At 43.8% G+C, this 18,581-nt stretch overlaps 1 long non-coding RNA gene across 1 annotated transcript; it reads right to left on the reverse strand.

Moving 5' to 3' along the window:
• Positions 1-1,442: 1,442 nt before the first annotated feature.
• LOC115250257 (uncharacterized) lies at positions 1,443-9,558 on the reverse strand. Its single transcript, XR_003888838.1, has 3 exons — positions 9,111-9,558; positions 2,149-2,299; positions 1,443-1,842 (listed from the first exon to the last, which is right to left on the reverse strand). It is a non-coding gene; the product is annotated as an uncharacterized lncRNA (long non-coding RNA).
• Positions 9,559-18,581: the final 9,023 nt, after the last annotated feature.

Below are 18,581 nucleotides of genomic sequence, written 5' to 3' on the forward strand. Positions count from 1 at the left end.
CTTAAAACTCTCCCGTCATTTTGGTGACATGATCTACAGCTCCATGAAACTAACCTGAATCAGATCAGCTTTTTTTTTTTTACAGAACTGTTTATCTTTAAGGGTTTCAGCCATAAAGAGGATGTATAAAAACTTGTAAGAAAAAAAGCCCCAAAGCTCTAAAAGACAAACTTTGAGCACTTCATTTGGGGCCCTGCCTGGTTCGTGTGAACAGCAAAGCAAGCTTTTAAATAATTTGAGAAGAGCCCTGTGGAAGCTGAATAATTCACCACAATGTTATGAAGTGTATAGCCGGCTGGGTGTTCCATTAGTAGACTCACTACTCGACAGCTCTACTGCCTGGCAGGCGGGGAGATGAGTGTGTCTCTGTGAGGTGGAGGGGGGGGATCATCCCGTCCTCACTCTGCCTACTTCAATTACATCAGCCACAGGCTAATAGAAAAGAGAATCAGGCGCCGTCTGCCCATTTCGCTTCAGACGGGCTTCCATTCGCAGCATCTACACGTGACAATCACTCGGTGTGAAAACACCTCAGAAGACACTGGTGCTGGACATTTGAGAGACAATCATGTCCTCTAAATATTTGACGGCCTTTGCCATATGAAACTGCTGCTGAGCGGAATGACCTCATTATTGTCCACTGGCGAGGATATGCTAGTAAAAGGAAAACACTGACCCGCTGCTGTGTCACCACCAGTTTAGCTTAGCTAAGCTCCTGGGGCAGGAGAGGCAATGAAACGAATGGACACAGCGGATCGAACCTTTACTCGTTGTGACTACAATTGACTTTCCCGTGAAGTGCCAGAGCAAAAACTGGATTTTGTGCTGAAGGGTATCTCTTGCTGTCTCCCCCACAACGACTGTGAACCTCGCTAGCAGGTCGTGGGAAGGACTGGCCCGTCACTGTGACTGCCACTCATTCCCCACATCAGACTTGCCTCACATGATTCATTCGTCATGTCCCTTCCAGGAATGGTCACCTTCTTATTGCATTCAGATAGCACTTAGCTTAACCTTGTCTCGCATCCCCAAGGTCCGCGCCCTTGCCTGTGCAAAGAACCTGTCAACTATCACCCTGCGTGACAGAGAGACCACCTTTACCTTGTGCTCCCAGCCAGCCTCATACATAACATCATCACCTTCACTCGGCCATGTCATGCCTCTTATGTCAGATGGATGTCTCCTGGGCAAGGACGGCTGGCTAATGGCCCCCATCCTGACTGAGAGGGGGTGAAAAAAGTCACAAGCCACTCTGGATCCATGTGCTATAAGCCAGTTCAGATGGAAACAGGCTGTAGTGGAGCGTCATCAGACAAAAGGCATACATATTATAGTTTTTCACAGGATGCTATACTGAGTGGGTCTCTACTAGAAACCGTCATTTTGAGCACTTCATATATGATTAATTGAACCTTTTTTCATTCATTTTAGCCTATTTTAGTTTTATTTTGAAAGGCCATGGAAGAAACACTGATATTCAACATCCAGGAAAAAACACTTTTCGATAAATGTGATCTTGAAATAAACAAAAGCTACAATATAATGAACAAATTGACATTGTGGGGAGAGTTACTGATGGGTCAGATATGGTCTCTCAGCAGAGGAAAAGCAAGCGGACAAAGTTTTCACTCTCTAAGCCCCCAAGTGTGGCATGGTGTGGCATGTGTCTAGACCTCTCTCATTAAAATTTAACATCTGCCAAAGTTCTGTGAATCTTTCATTCTCCTTCTGGGTGCATCATGATGAGCCTCGCGAACACTAATGAACCTGTAATGAGCTACAAATAGCTCTCCAAATGGTCTGGTCCCAGCACTGCTTCCTGTGTCCTTAGATTCATCCCGACTAGAAAAAGAAACATCAAAACTATTAAATGTAATTACTTTATGCTTGAAAGGGAAGAAAAACAAATTGTTAATCATTGGCACGGCAGTAAGTGAAGTTTTTTTCATATTTTTGGAGAAAAACGTGACTCAAAATGTCAAACTAGACTTGCCTTTTAAGGTCAAAAAAGCCAAACTTGCAAAATTTTCGCATTGCGGGAAAAAGCTGTTATCCAACATTTGCTAGGATGTAAAGGAGGATAAACTTCAACAATGTTTGTAAGGGCAGATGATTTGTGGATGGTGTCTTCTTATACCTTCATCTTACCTGTTATGATGCCGCTTGTAGATGATATCTGTGTTCCTTCCATTTCGTTTTCCCTTTTGTTGATTGCAATGTTCCATTACAAGCTCATTGAATGTTGGGCTTCACACAATGCCAGCATTTTATTCTTTTTCTTCTTTGGACCTTGAATAAACTGCAAAAATTGGTGGAAAAAAACAACTTTACAGCAGCAATATATGAGATTACTCAGCTGGCACACGTGCTGCTAGCTGAACTTAGCATTAAAACAGACTGGACTCTGTTTCCAGGGTATCAACAGTCAGATCAAGAAATTAGCCACTCAGTTTAATGCTTAGTACACTAAACCAGGAGTGTCCAACCCATATCTCCCTCTAGTTGGGTATAAAAACTGCTTTCGGAGGAAACTGGGATCCCAGGTGAGAGCAGTTGTAGGACAGACAACCCTGCTTGATTTGGGTCCTCTTTGGAGTGGGTTCCCGTCCATCATGGACACACCGAGCACTGGTGAGGTTCTCACAGCTCTGTATAATCATAAATATGCTGGCAGGGAAGTGGAGCTTCACCCACAATCCCTCTTCTTACATAGATCTCTCATACAGCCAATTTATTTGAAGTATTTTAGGTTTACCTTAAAATCACACATCTGCTTAAAGCAGCCTGACTCATTTGTTTGCTTTCACAACACGAGCCGCTTGACGCGGACGTCCCATTCCGTTGTGTCAACCACACCGACATTTGATCGACCAGCCACCGGGACCACTGACTCCAGTTTATTTTAGCTGCGCCGGACTGCCTGAAAGCACCACCGACCTTGTTTATTTTTCAACCTCATCGATAGCAGCGTCAATCGATGTCAAACGTGTGGTTAGCCAATGACGGAGAGCATAAATAAGCTAAAGAATGTACCTCTGTTGGCTTTAAGGAAGAGAGGAAGACGAGAGTTTTAAGTGGTTTATCCTGGAAGATAGTTACAACATGTCTGAGCTACGGTTCTGGAAGCATGTGGTGTTGATCAGCCAGGTTCCAGAAATTATGTCATAATGCAGGACAGACTGATAGAGCATTGGCTTGCAGAGTCACCTGGGTTCAATTCTGGGATTTCTACGTCCATGTCCTTTTTCCTCCTGGTACAAAATGGTGTGTGTTTGGACTGGTGTCCTTATTTGACGACTGCTGGGATAGATTGATTAGGAAGTGGAGAGGTAATAGCAACCATTCAAGAAGAAAAATCAACCTTAACCTCAGACAATCTCAGGCCATAGTAGTCCCAATGGAGCCAGGCTTTCAAATCACCGCTAACGTCCTTGAGAGACAACTCTGCACAAAAGAATTGGAACGCACATTTTTTCCCCACAACAAATATGCTAACGAAGATGCTGCAATGTACTGAAACATCAACTACTCCATCCAGATGATTAACAGTTCCGGGAGAGTCAAAGTATTGATCCCTGACTTTGCCTTTTTTCGTCAGCTCACGTTAGTATTTCATCAATAACGGCAGATATAAACAGGATCCACAGGCTGGAGAAGAGAAACAGAAAGGCAAGAAAAACCACCAAGAAAGAAATTCCTCTGATGTCGTTGCCGTGACAGATGTTGTAACTAATGGTAATTTAAGAAGAAGTTGGGAGGGAGTTTAAAGAACACAAGAACTGTCTCACCTGGGTAGAAAATGTCTTTTTCTCTGTCTTGCATATAAAAGCTCTTTTATCCAGGATCTTACCCGAATGCAAACAGGGAGGCAGAGAGCAACTGTGCTGCTATTTCAGCTGTCATCGTTCATGCAAACGCAGCTGTTTGACGTCCTTTAATTCTGATTTTTCAGCTTGGATCCCACCACAGCGCGCTTTCGGTGATTTGATGGACTATTTGTGGCAAATATTAGCAATAAATATTGATGTAGATTAAGTGGGGATGGACCAGTTCTGAGGATTTCTGAGCATTGTTGAAAACATACTTTTCTGATGAATCAACAGGTAAAGTGGCGGCTCAGTGCTTCCTGGATTTAGCATTATCTGCTAAGTCCTTTGCTGCTTGTTGGAACTCTTGTTTGGTAGAATGGAACGTTCTTTAGTCAAAACTCAAGATAGAAAATAATATTGATATTCATTCCCTGTAACGTCTAGGCAGAGGGAATTTACACACTGGGACAGAGCCCGACACAAACCACCTTTTTTGGTGCTAAATTTATTCTCTGCTAACTTTGCAACTAATTGTGTGCCACGCTGTTCTTATCCAGACTTAATCTAGAGTGTTCTGACTAAACTTTTATATTCCTACATACCAATTGAGGCAAGATAGGGTTTATTTCTTTTTTTTTAAAAGGTCATTTCCATCATTATCACCATCCATTTGTAAATTCCACCCATTTTATCATGTTACTAAAATACCACACGAGTGTACTTTGCAGTGTCTATTAGTTTAGTCCAAAAATATTTCCATTTATTTGTTATTCTTCTAAATAAACCATAAAAGCGAGTTTAGACCAAGGGCACTTTTTCTAAATTATAATAATCTTTGTCATTTAGTTTTAAATCTTATATAGTAAATGTTCCTAATGTTCAAATCTGGAATATTCCGTCCCAGTTGGAATTCATTTGGCTGTCGACAGCAGGGTCCTATCTCACAGCAGGAGGTCTAGTGTAGAGCTGCGAAGCTCAAAGACATTTCTGAATATTGCAGAAGACAAATCAAAGGGAAAGACATTTACTATGATTGTGAATCTGATACCAATCAGATGTAATTGATAAAATAAATTGAATAAAGCTGAGATGAGTAACTAAATGCGTGGGGAAAGTGTTTAAAATTGCTTCTTTTGTGGTACTTGGCTCAACCATATAAAGCACATCAGTGTCACATCAAAATATATTTCATTTACTGCTTGATTTCACTTGAATTTCCTATCATCTTCCAAGATACACATTCTTACGTGTTAAGAAGCTTTCTGATCTTCTAATCTACTCATCTATTCCTGTCATTCTCTGTCGGCTTCAAATATCACTTTTTGCAATATTTACCCATCATCTCACAGGAACCAGCCTATTCAGTGCTGATGGAATCATCAGCCACTCCCCCCCCCCCCCCCACCTTTTGATGCCCCTCGACACCCCACTTCTCCCCATGGTAAATATTCCCCAATAAATGTAGGGCAGAGCGTTGGAAGGATGACATCCACCCGCCCAGAGTGGCAAATGCCCCCTACGGAGGTGCTCTTACAAGCACTGGAATCAAATACGCGAAGTATTGTTATGATGAGAGGGGTGGGGGGTGGGAGGGGATCTGTGTGTATTCAGAAATGTCATCCCGCTAAGTCTCTGAAGGAGGAGCATGAATAATCAGCATTGAAATCCCGGGGTGTTTGGCACCATGACCCCGTGCTGTGCGCTGGAAGAATACGGAATCAAACTTTACTTTGGATTGTTTTTAAGTGAATTTCTGGCAGTTTTTGCAAACAGTCGGTGCATAAATGTCCCTTTGATTGGGGGAAAAAAGATAAATAAAGACAGTCCAAGCGCTGCCTGACTGGCGTGTGTTGGTCTTTTTGCATGAATGAATTCATCCCCAGTGAATCACGGTACCCTGTTGCGCTATTATCAGCTGCCATGGTGATAAAGAGCAGGACGATGTTCCACTCCGTCCCTTGTTTTTTTCCGATAGAAAATTGTGTTTTCCACAGCTTCTATCACCCCCCAATCTTTTCACTCAAGAATGTGTCTTTATTTTTACGCATTGGCGTAAACGTGCTTTATGTGTCCTTTCAGGCCGAGGACAAAAACAGACGCGGGGTCAATTTCTAGGAAAAGGGGACAGAATGACGCTAATGGATGCTAACATTGCCACTAAAAATCTACACGCACATGCACACACACACGTCATTGTACCTTTATTGTAATGAGGAGTTTCGTAGGCAAACCATCCCAACCAACCCTGACCTTCACCCTCAAATCAAGTCTTAGAATGTCCAGAATTCCCAAAAATATCTGTATTTTTGCTACTCAATATATAGCAACACACACAAGAGCACACACCTTTCTTCTGAGCATCTGACTGTAGGATTGTGGGAATTGTAGTAACATCTGATGCAAAACAGGTGAAATCAAAGGAGATCCTGTCATTCAGCCCGAGCTGGGATTTAGTCAAATGTCATGTTCTTCTTTTTTAGAACTTCTACAAAATAAAGGTGGAACTAGCAGGTAGCAAGGTTCAAGAAGCGACTCAAATTTGGTGAGAAGAATGAAAATTAGATTTTTGGTTAAACACAATGAAGAAAAAACACATAAGGGGACAATTTCCAGTATTTGCTTTGGAGCGTTTCACAGATGCTGAACCTTTCTTCCACCAAAGCCGGTAAGTCAGAGTGAGCAACGATTGAATATCCTCCGAGCCTTTGCATTTAGTATCGATCTGGTGGGGGGGGGTACATATTCAGCAGAGCCCCATTTCCATCTACTACGGCCTCGCGGGTGATAGATGACTTTCTGGATAAATGAAACAATGCGTGTAATAGTTAACAGGTGACAGAGGAGAGGCGGGCCGTCCAGAGATTTATGAGGACGTAGTTACACTGTCTTCATCATCTCCACAATCAAAAATCCACTTTTAGCTGCCGCGGATGTGTCGGCTCGTGCATCTTTGGTTTTCTATTGACACCGGGAGTCTAAATGAGGCGACAATCGTTCTCTGGTGTTGGTGGTGGGGAAAGGTGGGAACGGGAGCCCACCCCATGATGTGGCCTTTGGAATAACATGAAACCTTAAAAAAAAGGGGGGACACTGGGATTGTGGATTGTTGCATATCAAACAGTCTCTGTGATGCCTTCATGCTCCTCTACCTCCTCGTCCCAGACGTGTTGTGTGTAAATGAGGCCCTGGCTCTGCGCTCTCTGTGTGACAGCTCTCGGCGTGTGAAGGTCCTCAATGATGCAAGGAGCCGAGCAGTCAGGCCAAGTTTGGCGCTGCCCCCATGGGGATCGCTTGCTAAAACCTATGTGGAGGGCCAGCCTCTTCTGGTAAACATGTTTGCCGAACTGTGCTTGTCTTTGTTCTCCAGCACCTACATGCCCATCACATTCCTTCATCAGTCTCTCTTTATCATCTCTGCTTTTCTGTCTCTCCCCCGTTTGTTTATGATGTTCTCCCCGGTTTCTTTTTGATTTTGGGGACTTTATAGTGCTAATGAGAACTTGTCTCTGGGTCTATTAATGCAGGATGAGCCACAACAGGTACATAAACAGAGACAAATCTTTTGATTATTTAGGCACTTGTGTTGGTGGGTCCTCATAAGTTTGGCGCGGTAAGCAGCCGATGGTAGCGGCAACAGGAGCCAATTACGGAGAGAGCAACGGAGTCAGAGTGCGTTTGTGGTGGGTGAAGTCAACCCAAAGTCAAACGTTAACAGATGCATTCTTCTGCAAACTGAATCGCTATTTTGCTTTTCCGTGGTGTCCGTATGGTGATGTGTGTGTTTGTAGCATCGACTCACATGTCCAGTTAATCAGCATGAATGGAATTCAAGATGAAGGGGGGGGGGGGTCAGGAACAGGTTAGCGCTCTCAGACTGCTCACGTATGGAGATAATTGATCCACGAGAGCATGAACCAAAAGCGGACCACTCTGAAGCAGAATAACCTGAGATTCGTCAAACCGAGAACCCCCCTTACAGGAAAAACGTAGATTTCCAAGGTCTCTTCCGGACTCCACAGCCCCCCCCCCCCCAACAGAATGATTGAAGGGGGAAAAAAAGCTGTAAAATTGCTTTGCTCTCAGGTTACACCATGGCCCCTGCCTTTATTTTCTTTGTCCCGTGTGGAGGACGCTTCGACAACACCCCCTCGCTCGTCGTCGACATGCGATGATTCAAAAGCAAGTTTCCATGTTGCATCGTGTAATTGACAACGTGTGTTCCAAGTCCCAGACACCTTTTTCATTCCCTCCTCCACGCTCAGCTGTAGTCCTGGCCGGCACACATGTGGTTAATGGGATGATGGTGTGCAGACCTCTCAGCGTTGTAAGAGTTAGGGCAGGGAGCCGGTGGGGGGACGCGAGCCCCAGTCGGCTTAAATAACCAAATAATTGGAATTTCTAAAAACAAAGGTTTCCTGACTCCTCTACGACCCCTCACCTTATCATTCGAAGGTCACAGGGGCCTAAACTTGAACCCATCTATTCCAGAGCATTTGGCACACAGCCACTTCAGGATAACCCCCACAGCTAGGAGGCTGCCATAGCCCTGCGAGTTAGACCCAGCGGATGTGGACTGCTGAGATAATACCTCCCCCTGGACGGCTACAGCCTCTGGCTTCCTTCCATCCACCCTCCTGGTCTTTGCTGCAGCGCTCCAATGCCAACAGCAGGGCTTTGTCAAAGCTAATATGCTAAAGGCTAATGAACAACACGTTTGGAAAAAGATGCAGAGGGCTTAATAAATACATGTTGGCACCAGGAAAACAACAGCTACAGTAGTTACCTTGGTTACAACCACCTACGCTAAAGACTAGAACGATGTGTGTGTTTGTAACCCTGAACGAACGTAAGCTACTGTGGTCTGAAAATGAGAAGAACTTACTGGCTGGATGTCTGGAGCATACTTTGTTATGTCTTGTTTTTCTGCTATAAACCCCGAGTGTGCATTCATTAAACAATATGACATTTTTAAAAAAAGGACTCAAGTACTGTAATGAGTTCAATAGTTTGATGTGAAGTCTGCCGTTCATTTGAGTTAGCTTGTTTGTACCACGTTCCATCCAAGCTTTTGTTCCATAGTTTAACGCGCATCTTTGAGCTCAACTTGGACATCGAGGAAGCTTTAACAAGGATAAACACAGCAGTAAGTGTCTAGAGATGTTTGAGATGGAAGATAAAATATCGTATGCTCTTGCTGACGTCAAGCTAATGTCAGGACGGCGAAGTGAAGCGATCTAATCCATCACGGTTCAGCTAAATCTCTATGAATCCAACTGGAAATGAAGCGATGCTTTGACCTACCTGGTGCTTCAGAAGCTGCTTCCACCTCAGTTCCTCTGTTTCACGCTGTTTAAGCTAATCAGTGTTCTTCCCTTTGCCATCTATGGTCACTCCGTCCTGCACCCTGAGGTGTCCCCGCTTCCCATCAGCGTAGGAAAGGACAGGGGGGTGTGCTGTCCCTGCTGAAAAGCTCACACACAGTACAGGAAGAGCAACCAACTGTAGTCGTACTGATATGAGTTTAGAAAGTGACACCAGTTCTTTTTAAATTGGACTCCATACGCCCAGTTTGCAGGACATTTTGCAGATGATGTCGTCCTTGTGTGAAAGTTGCATTCAAATCATTCCTCTTCTTTAGCTCGAGCTACCCAGCTCTGCCACTCTAAATCAAATAAAATGCTAAAATCCTTTAAACCTCAGGTGGGACAGGACAAACGCAGCTCGCCCTCACCAGTTCCTCTGCTTTAATTGTTCTTAAACATTTCTGAGGTGTTTGACCACTGCCTCACCTTCCATTCCATGGTTTTTAGGGATACTAGACTGCTGATTTTATCACCAGCCCCCCACCAGCCCTGTTAGCTGCATCTCTGACAGGTGCTATCATGTCATGGTTGAATAGGTGCAACAATTAAAAAGGCCTATAAATCTATTTTTGTATTTGTACTTAGTGCAAGTTCTTTAAATGGCTCCTTGTGTTTTTCTAGGAAGTTTTCTAGCTAGTTTTAGCTCCTTTACTGAGAAGAAGGAAGAAGAACGGGTCCGTGAGAATATTGAGCATGAGAAAAACCTTCTTTAATCTAAATTTTAAAGGTAAAATTGTGCTAGCAAGCTTCAGTTGGCACGGTGCTACAGACAGCAACGTGGCCCTCTTAAATGTCAAAAGGGGATAAAACAAATCCCCAAAATATACATTTGTTGATGGGATCTTACTTGGTTTATATCTGAATAAAAACAAGAAGCAGCACCTTTAAAACATTTTCCCTTTATCCTCCTGAAACGAATTACCATGAACCAAACAATGAAAGACAGAGAAAAAAAACTCTCACTGAAGTGGATAAAACCTTTTTTGCTTTGTTTCCTTTATCAATATTGGGCCATAAAAGAGATGCCTTCAAAAAACCCATGGCATTGAAATAATTTGGATTAATCTCTTTTTCTCTTTTATAGAAAGGCAATAAGAGACTGGCTGATCGCGTTTATGATCTCATTCTGCTCATAAGCGTTAACTGTCTCGCTTTATGTGCTCGTAGTGCGAGTTAAAGGTTGTCGGCCATCCTCGCAACAAAGATAAAGCTCCTTTTTTGTTGTTAAAATGTTTTTTCTTTCTGCGTTACATGTCCAACTCTGTCCCTCACACATAGTTTGCTCTCCTCTGATTGGTAAATGATTAATGTCCAGTGTTTATGGTGACACATTACTGCTGTCTGAGGTCTCTCTATGTAGCCAATTCAATCAAACTTTATTTATACAGAGGCTCTTACAGTCAACGCTGCCACTGGATGCTCTACAGAAACCCAGAGGTTGACCCCCACATAGTGGCCTAAAACCCCCTCCCTTTTAACAGGAAGAAACCTTGACCAGGGCCAGGGGTGACCCTCCTGCTGGTGGTGAGATAGATAAAGGAGGGAAAGAGGAAATAAGGAGTAGAGGAGGGACTATTATAGTCATCTTACTTTAGATGCAGAGCAAAAACTCACAGCAGCACTCTCTCCTCTGTCCATATGTCTGTCCGTCAAGAACTGCACCCTGATTGGCTGATTGGTGACCAAAGTTGTGCCTAGCTATGAGCATGAGGTGACAATACAGACCTGACGCACGCTGTCAGGTCAAAATAAAACAGAGTTTTGTTGGTGCTGTCGGGAAATTAACTGGCCTGTTGCCCGCTGGGCGCCGTGAGCCGAAACTGTGCCAGCAGTTTGCAATTTCTTCCCCTGAATGCGGCGCAGGAAAAGGCAGCTCGGGCGATGAGATGCCAATCGGCGGCGTGTTGTCTCTCCGCATTAGCTCACGTTGATGGAAAATACAGATACAACATCCTCGCTCCCGCTTGGGACGCTCCGCTGCCATCGAGACAAAGAAGGATCTGTGCGGCGAGTCCGCGTGGCTGCCAAAGACAATACGATGTCCAACCTCTACCTGTCTGACTCATGTGAAGCTGCTTTTTGTTTCCTTTCCTTTTAAAAAAGAGAAGCATTTACAAGAAAGGGCTTGTCTTGGAATCAGTTTTAAGGAATATGATTAATGCGCCCACAGGCCCCAGCCAGGATGTTGCACGGTGACTCGTGTTAATTAAAAGGCTTCAAGTAAGCTCTGGCTTCTGGCTACATTGTGGAGAAAATAAGTGAGGGGTTTGTGACGCAAGCTATGTTACAATGAAAGAGCCGACTGTCAGGGAGCTGCAGGGCATGAATCCACATGTGCTCCATCTCTCTGGGGCAGGCAGCCGCGCTATATATCATATCCACAAGTACAGTGAGATCACGCTGCGCATCATGCATGCGGATACTCGCCTTTGAGCTGATGCACTGCCAGTTACAGCTATACTTGGGGGGGTCAGATCGAGCCGGTGGTTGAGTCTCAGCGGCCATTTTTAGCTCAAACGGGCAGCGTTCGAAACACAGGGTACGGCAATTTAAGTACAACCCGGTGAGATCGAAGATTTTTTTCCCCAAATGAGAGGCTTGAGCATGAATTGGAATATCTCTCCCGAGTGGAAACGCCGCTCTGTGTCATTATGTTTACCTCAGTCACCATCAAGGAGGCGGCGGCACAATGGCCCTCAGTGTGCTTTTCCACCACCGTCTGTTATTAAGCATCATTAGGCCGCCGGACGTGACAGATGATGAGAAAGACAGTTCAGAAAATCTCAGCCCAGGACCCTCAAAAAGCAAAAAATAAAAGAAATCACACCGTTGTCCGCGCCACGAAGCCAGATCCTGCAGCCGCATTGAGCTGGTCGGCTGCAAAAGTGGCGCCACGGTCAGCCTCTAAAATAATGGGGCACGGAGTGGGAAAAAGGAGGCTGTGTATAAAGGCTTTTGTTGCCTCTGTTGCCGCGAGCCCGGCGTCCTGTCCACATCGTGTCTCAGTAGGAATGGAAACACCTCAATAAGTCGGCGCAATAAGTCAACCATAGTTTTTACAGCGGTCCTCAAATAGCAGATACTTATCCTGCCTGTCACACAGCGCGAGACGGCGTAAAGATTTATAACATCTCCCCAAAATGTCTGTAGCATGTTCTCTCACTCCTTTCTGCTCCTTAAGTAAATTAAATACAGCTATGAAGGCCTCTGGCTACACATGCATTTTCCTGTCTTCTATCCCTTTCCTCAAGAACACCCACTCGTTCACCCGCTCCCTGTCCTTGTGTTTGGTGGTGATGACGACCCGAGAGCATATCTGGAGACGTCTGCCACCTCCAGTGATCCATGCACTCTCAGGTGTGTGTGCAGGCAGCAGCTTCTGGAGGGTCAGTCGCGCTTTGCAAGTAAAGGTCACCAAGTAACCCGGATGACAAATGGACAAATGGATGTGTTCAATATCCGGTTGAATAGTTCTTGTTAAAGAGAACTGAAAACTTTTCTGTTTGGCTGCAACGCTTCAGTTTGGTCTCAGATTATTTACGTTTACAGCGGCTAAAGGGATGATGTGCGTTTTGAGGGGTAATACTGCCACCTTGTGGCAAACCTCTGACGCGACCAAAATGCGGAAATGCGACAATCTTAAATATTGTTTTTGCCTTTCTGCAAATGTGAACCAATTTTATTTTCAAGCAAAACTATTGAAATATAATATTATGAACAAAAAATGTAATCATATTAGAGTGGGCAACGATTCTTGATTTCTTCTTTGACAATTCTTCTTAGAATATGGCATATAGTTGCTAAAGGACTGGGATGAATCCACCACCCAAGAAAGCATTGGTGAAGTGTGTGTGACATCTGTGTGTCCCCTTTGATGGACTGGTGATCCAAGGAACAGCAGATAACTTGCTCTTCTGTTTTTTTTATGGAGGATTTATTGGTTGTTGGTGTGAAATCTGAAATACAGTTGCCCTAAGTGGACAGAAGCACCTTATTAGTCGCTGCTGCCTCAAAATAATGAGCTCGAGCGTTGTACTTCTGAACCTAGATGTCTCCATATTTATCCCAGGAACAGTGAACTTACTGTAATATCGACAAATTCTTGACCAGAATCTCATGCCAGGCCCGCGTTATTCAGAAGGTGGGATTTACAAATTGGGTCTGGATGTGGGTGTAATAAGGTTATTTGGATGTTTGGTTTGCTTGTAAGGAGGGTTCACAAACTTTCAAGCAGCACCGTCATGATTCCTGATTGAGATTTTCCATTTGGATCATCTACATTCTTATTATTTAATTACTAATTACTCACTCTAAAACACACACAAAAAATACTACACACTAGTGGCGTGTGTGTGTGTGTTTGTTTTATTGTCATGAAATAAATGTTTCACTTTAAATATAGCTTTTAGTCTGATATTTGTAAGATTTAAATAAAGAGGTTTATGCTCTTATTGCTGCAAGCTTGATGACCTTGAACACACGCCAAAAAGTTGGTTTATGGTTTAATCCAGGGGTGATTTTATATGCATGTGTGCTAAATAAATAATTCAAATTCAAATGCAGCAATCATGAGACTTAGTAACACAGTGGTTATAGACTCTTTTTTTTTGTCTTTTTTTTGCATCCCTAGGTATGTGTTCATAATAGTATGGCCCTCGGAGGACTTTATAAAAATTTAAATGGCCCTCGATATGAAAAAGGTTCCCCACCCCTGGTTTAATCCAAGTGATTCTCAACCCTAACTAGAGAAGAACTGGAGGTCTGAACTCAAATTAAACATGCGCGCCCCCTTGTGATCAAAGTCTGCGTTACATCGTTTAAACCTGTGTCGTTTACTCATAATTCCCTATTTTGATGACAGACTATTATTTTTTTTAGATAAACAATATGTAACTCTATCTACTAAATACTGTGGTTTAAGGACCATAATGATATACACTCAATATGATAAATGCATCGTCCTTCTCTCAGTCTGATGAGGTTTTCTGTTTCTGAGTCTCTTCTGTAACCAATAGCTTGGATGCTGAAGAGGAGAGCGAGTGTTTGGAAATATACTTGGCAAAATAGTCATTGGAAGAAAATTCAATGTTATGAGAGACGAGCGGGACCCCCTTCCCTCCCCAGCTGTGGATGTTGTGTTGATTATTGACATTGTTGACATGCATATTTTTAAATATTTGGTTAAAAATCACTGTTTCTGGAACAGAAATCTGGTGAAGAAATGGACGTTCCAGGAGCTGGATCAGCTGAGTCCAGAGTTGCAGGGGAGCCAAAGCACCAGAACCATACGGGTCAGTGTGCTGACGAACTTCCAGCTCCAATTTTAAATGACACTTAAATCAATTCAAATCATCTTTATTGATCGAGCATCTCTTACAATCAAAATTGTTTCAAGGCGCTTTCCAGAATCCCAGGGCCTGACCCCAGACAAGCAACAGTGGCAGGAAAAACTCCCCTTTAACAGGAAGAAACCTTGAGCAGGACCAGGCTCATGTAGGGGGACCCTCCTGCTGATGGGGGGGCTGGGTAGAGAGAGAGAGGAGAGGGGGAGGACAGGTAGAGGAGAGGAGAGGAGAGGAGAGGAGAGGAGAGGAGAGGAGAGGAGAGGAGAGGAGAGGAGAGGAGAGGAGAGGCAGAGATCATAGAAATACTCTAATTATAACAAACACTTGTCGATGGATACAGAAAGAGGCAGTGGGGGGGGGGGGGGGGGGGGGGGGGGATACCAAATATGGGATTTTTTTATTGATGTGCTTATATCTCCATTTCTGTCTCTTGCAGGCTTCCAGAGAGGCAGACTGGTTCCTGAGCTGGGAGAGAAGTTTATTTTATTTGCAACACGTGCAGTTAAAATGAAATTGGTGAAAAAGAAGTATTTTGACTCGTGCAGATTAAGAGAACATCTCCTGGGTTAGGCCCCGCAGCTCTGTCTCCAGTCAATGCCACTTCTCCAACAGCCGCCGCATTTCTGTCGCCCTTGACCAGAGAAGTTCGAGGTGACATACCAAGCATCATGAACATTAAGCATTAGCAAATAATAAGAAACATTAAGTAATAAGAGACAATATAACAAGAATAAGGAATATAACAAGGTGAAAGCAAATAAGAGATAACTTTAATATAATGGATCTAACACTCTTCATAGTGCACACAGCATACAGAAGAAATAAGCTAATTCTTTTTAATGTAAGCAGTGATTTCTCACCTTGGACGATAAAATATTGCAGTTCAGCAGGCCCAAATGAATTCCTTTGGTAGTTAGGCCCATATAGCTGATTTATTCATAAATGGATGAGTAGCCAGCTCACAGCAGGCCCACATGGACAGACAAAAAACACCCAACAAAACACCACTTCACTGTATATAGAAAATGGTAAAAATGTTGAGTTCATTTTCTAGTCTCTCATATTAGTTTAGAATTTAACAAATCAAGCATTCACATGTGAAAACTGTTTACATCCTTGTGGTTTGTTTCTGAACTGCATATTAACAGAAGTGTTTTACAGGTTCATTTATACAAAAGTACAGAGACTTATAAGTGCATCCGTCCTCGTCTCATCCCGTCTTCTTAACTGCTTCATCCCTCTCAGGGTCAGCAGGTGAAGGCAGGTCCACCTCTGGATCAGTCGCTGGTTCATCACAGACCCCTGCGCATTTGTGGGTTTGGCACCTTGCTCAAGGGCTTCTCAGACCAGTTCCCAACAGACTGAGCGACCACCGCCTGCATCTGTCCTTCAATGTTCCTTTTCTCTGGCTGATAACATTTCAACATCTTGACATCAGAACGACAAAGTTCATTCAGGTTTCAGGTTTTGTGACCTTTTTCCACAGTGGTGCCGATTATAGACAATATATATGATCCAGAGGTGTTTGTTCCCTGGAGGCCGCAGAGCCTCAGATCCCCAGTCTGCAGTTCCGTGACTCATCTGCAGGCACAATTCTTTATTTCTTTTCCTGCCTCCTTCCCGCTAACGCAGCGAGCACCCATTCCGATCCACGGTTTGATGTGAGTCTGTCTCGGCGGATTCTAACGCCACCTACACAAGAGCCCACGCCGACGGAGGCATCATGTGACCTTATCTAATACGCAGCTCATTACAGAAAAAAGAAACAACGCACTGAAGTATGGGAAGATTCTGTTAGATGATGATGAATGGCCCACAGATGCACCCCCCGCCCCACCCCCAAAGGACTGATGATAATAAAGTATACGATAAGGATATCTGAAGAGGGTTCTTGCAGTGGAGGGGTTTCTAAGCAGTATGATATTAAAAAAACAAAACAAAGATTTGACGTCTGTTTGCATTGAAATGATTAGTCACAATATTCATAATATACTTTTGCCCCTTCGCTTCAAACAGCCCGCGTCAATAATTTGCGGGATAATCCGTCATGTGGCAAGCCAAAAGCCTCTACTTACTAAACCGGAAAGCTTAATTAGAGGAGTAATAGATGTAAGTATCCATTATCTGCTTCTCAAACAATGGAGCCTCATAGAAACTCACACCCTCCATAATAACGTTCCCTCCTGAACACTCATGAATATAAATTGATATTCCAACTGCAATTTACTGGCATCACGATGTGCTTAGAACTGAGGAATCCCAAAAAAAACCAAAAAAAAAACCCTCAGGCTGCCAGCATCTGCGTGCAGCATGAAAAATGCATGTTGAGTAATTGGATAGGATTTGATAGTGTAGAACTGATACCAAACCTTAAGTGGGAGCGGTGTGGGAGCTCACAATGGAAACAGAATCTCCCGAGAAGATCCCCAGAGGTGATCACAGCAAAAATGGTAAACCGGCACAACGGGGAGTGTGCCAGCCAGCATGACAGGAAAAACTTAGTTCATTATTCTGAGTCATACCAGGGTGTCTTGTTGCTAATAGGACGGTAGCGGCGGCTTATCGCTATTTATGCGCCTCAGTCGGTCCCACTGAGGCTGCTTGAGTGAACGATCTGGAGTTTTGTGGCGGCTGACAAACATTCTGCAGGTGCGTTAATGCTATTTTCCGAATTAGCACATTTCTGAATGGCCTATTACTTCCCCCTAATAGTCCACCGATGAGTGCTTCATCACAGAGGTGCTCAAAAATTTACAGTTGTTAATGATTATGGATTAATCACAGAGCGGCATCTTATGGACAAATTGGTACTTAAGAATCTGTTGTAGTCACATGTAACACAATGCACTTAAGCAGTACATTAGGACAGGTCGTGGCTACAACGCAACGTGCAGTAAATAAGCAAACACAAACTAAATTTAAGATTGCACCCTGAGGAGAAACAACACAAAACATAAACCATGTTTTCTTGGCATTAGCGTCGGCTTCCGGGGATTAAACAGCCACTGGAAACTGTCGGTATTTCCATAGAGGCACTGAGCATAGCCAGGTCCACAAAGGTGTAGCCAGGTCCCCACAGGCATAGCCAGGTCCATATAGCTGAGCTCATCGTGGGACTGTCTCTAGGAACGTTGTTAAAATTTGTTTAGACATTGTCTTAACATCCATCTACACACTTCCTCAAACCAGTTTACAAAAGTGCTTCCTATCTATTTCCTCTCTGGTTGTAAACCAGTGGTTAGGTTAGCAATACTTAAGCTAGGAGTTTGTTGTTACTCAGACACAACCGTGATATACGCTCAATCTACCAATCAGATTGTGTGAATTAACCTTTCCAGTTTAAAACATTAAATAACTGATGATGCAGCAGTGACGCCCGGTTGTATGCAGAATTGACATATTTCCTGCTAGCCTGGGGTATGGGGACCAATACTGGCGCAAAACTAACTGCCATTGTGTGACACAAAGATTTGGGAATGTTTGCAAATACATGCTCTGAATCCAGGTTGTAAATCTATAAAGAAAGTCTGGGATCGTGTGCATTAGGCAGTGATATCAGAGGTTACACCAGCATTCATAGCTGAAAGGTCAGAGCGTTTTGCTGTGAAAGCTAAAAACGGCGGCAGTTCCAGGCCGGGCTGATGTTTTCACACACGACCTTTGCCACACTTCTGCCCCAGACGCGTGCAGCGGTCGGTGAAGGTGCGAGAAGGATTTGTCGAGATCCTGGCCACACATTTAAGCGTATCCAGTCGTTTTTTCCCCCGAATGTATACAAATAGGTGTTCACAGTGCCATTATATCACAACTTGGCAATTTCCATCACCGGTTCCCGAGACATTTGACACAAGCTGGAATTCATACTGTACACAAAGGGTTAGCTTTTGTGCATTTGTGACAAATACAACCTGCATTTTCTATGGTCATGGTCGGGTGTGTGTGAATAACGGCTGACAACATGTTTTAAACCGTAAGTCGGCCGTGCCCGAAAACCCCAAGGGTTGTCGTACTTGAAGGTTCCGACTGAGTTCCAGCTGCATATGGCGTCGCTAAGACACATAAAT

This window comes from Takifugu rubripes, chromosome 6 (assembly GCF_901000725.2).
Source record: "Takifugu rubripes chromosome 6, fTakRub1.2, whole genome shotgun sequence".
NCBI lineage: Eukaryota > Metazoa > Chordata > Actinopteri > Tetraodontiformes > Tetraodontidae > Takifugu > Takifugu rubripes.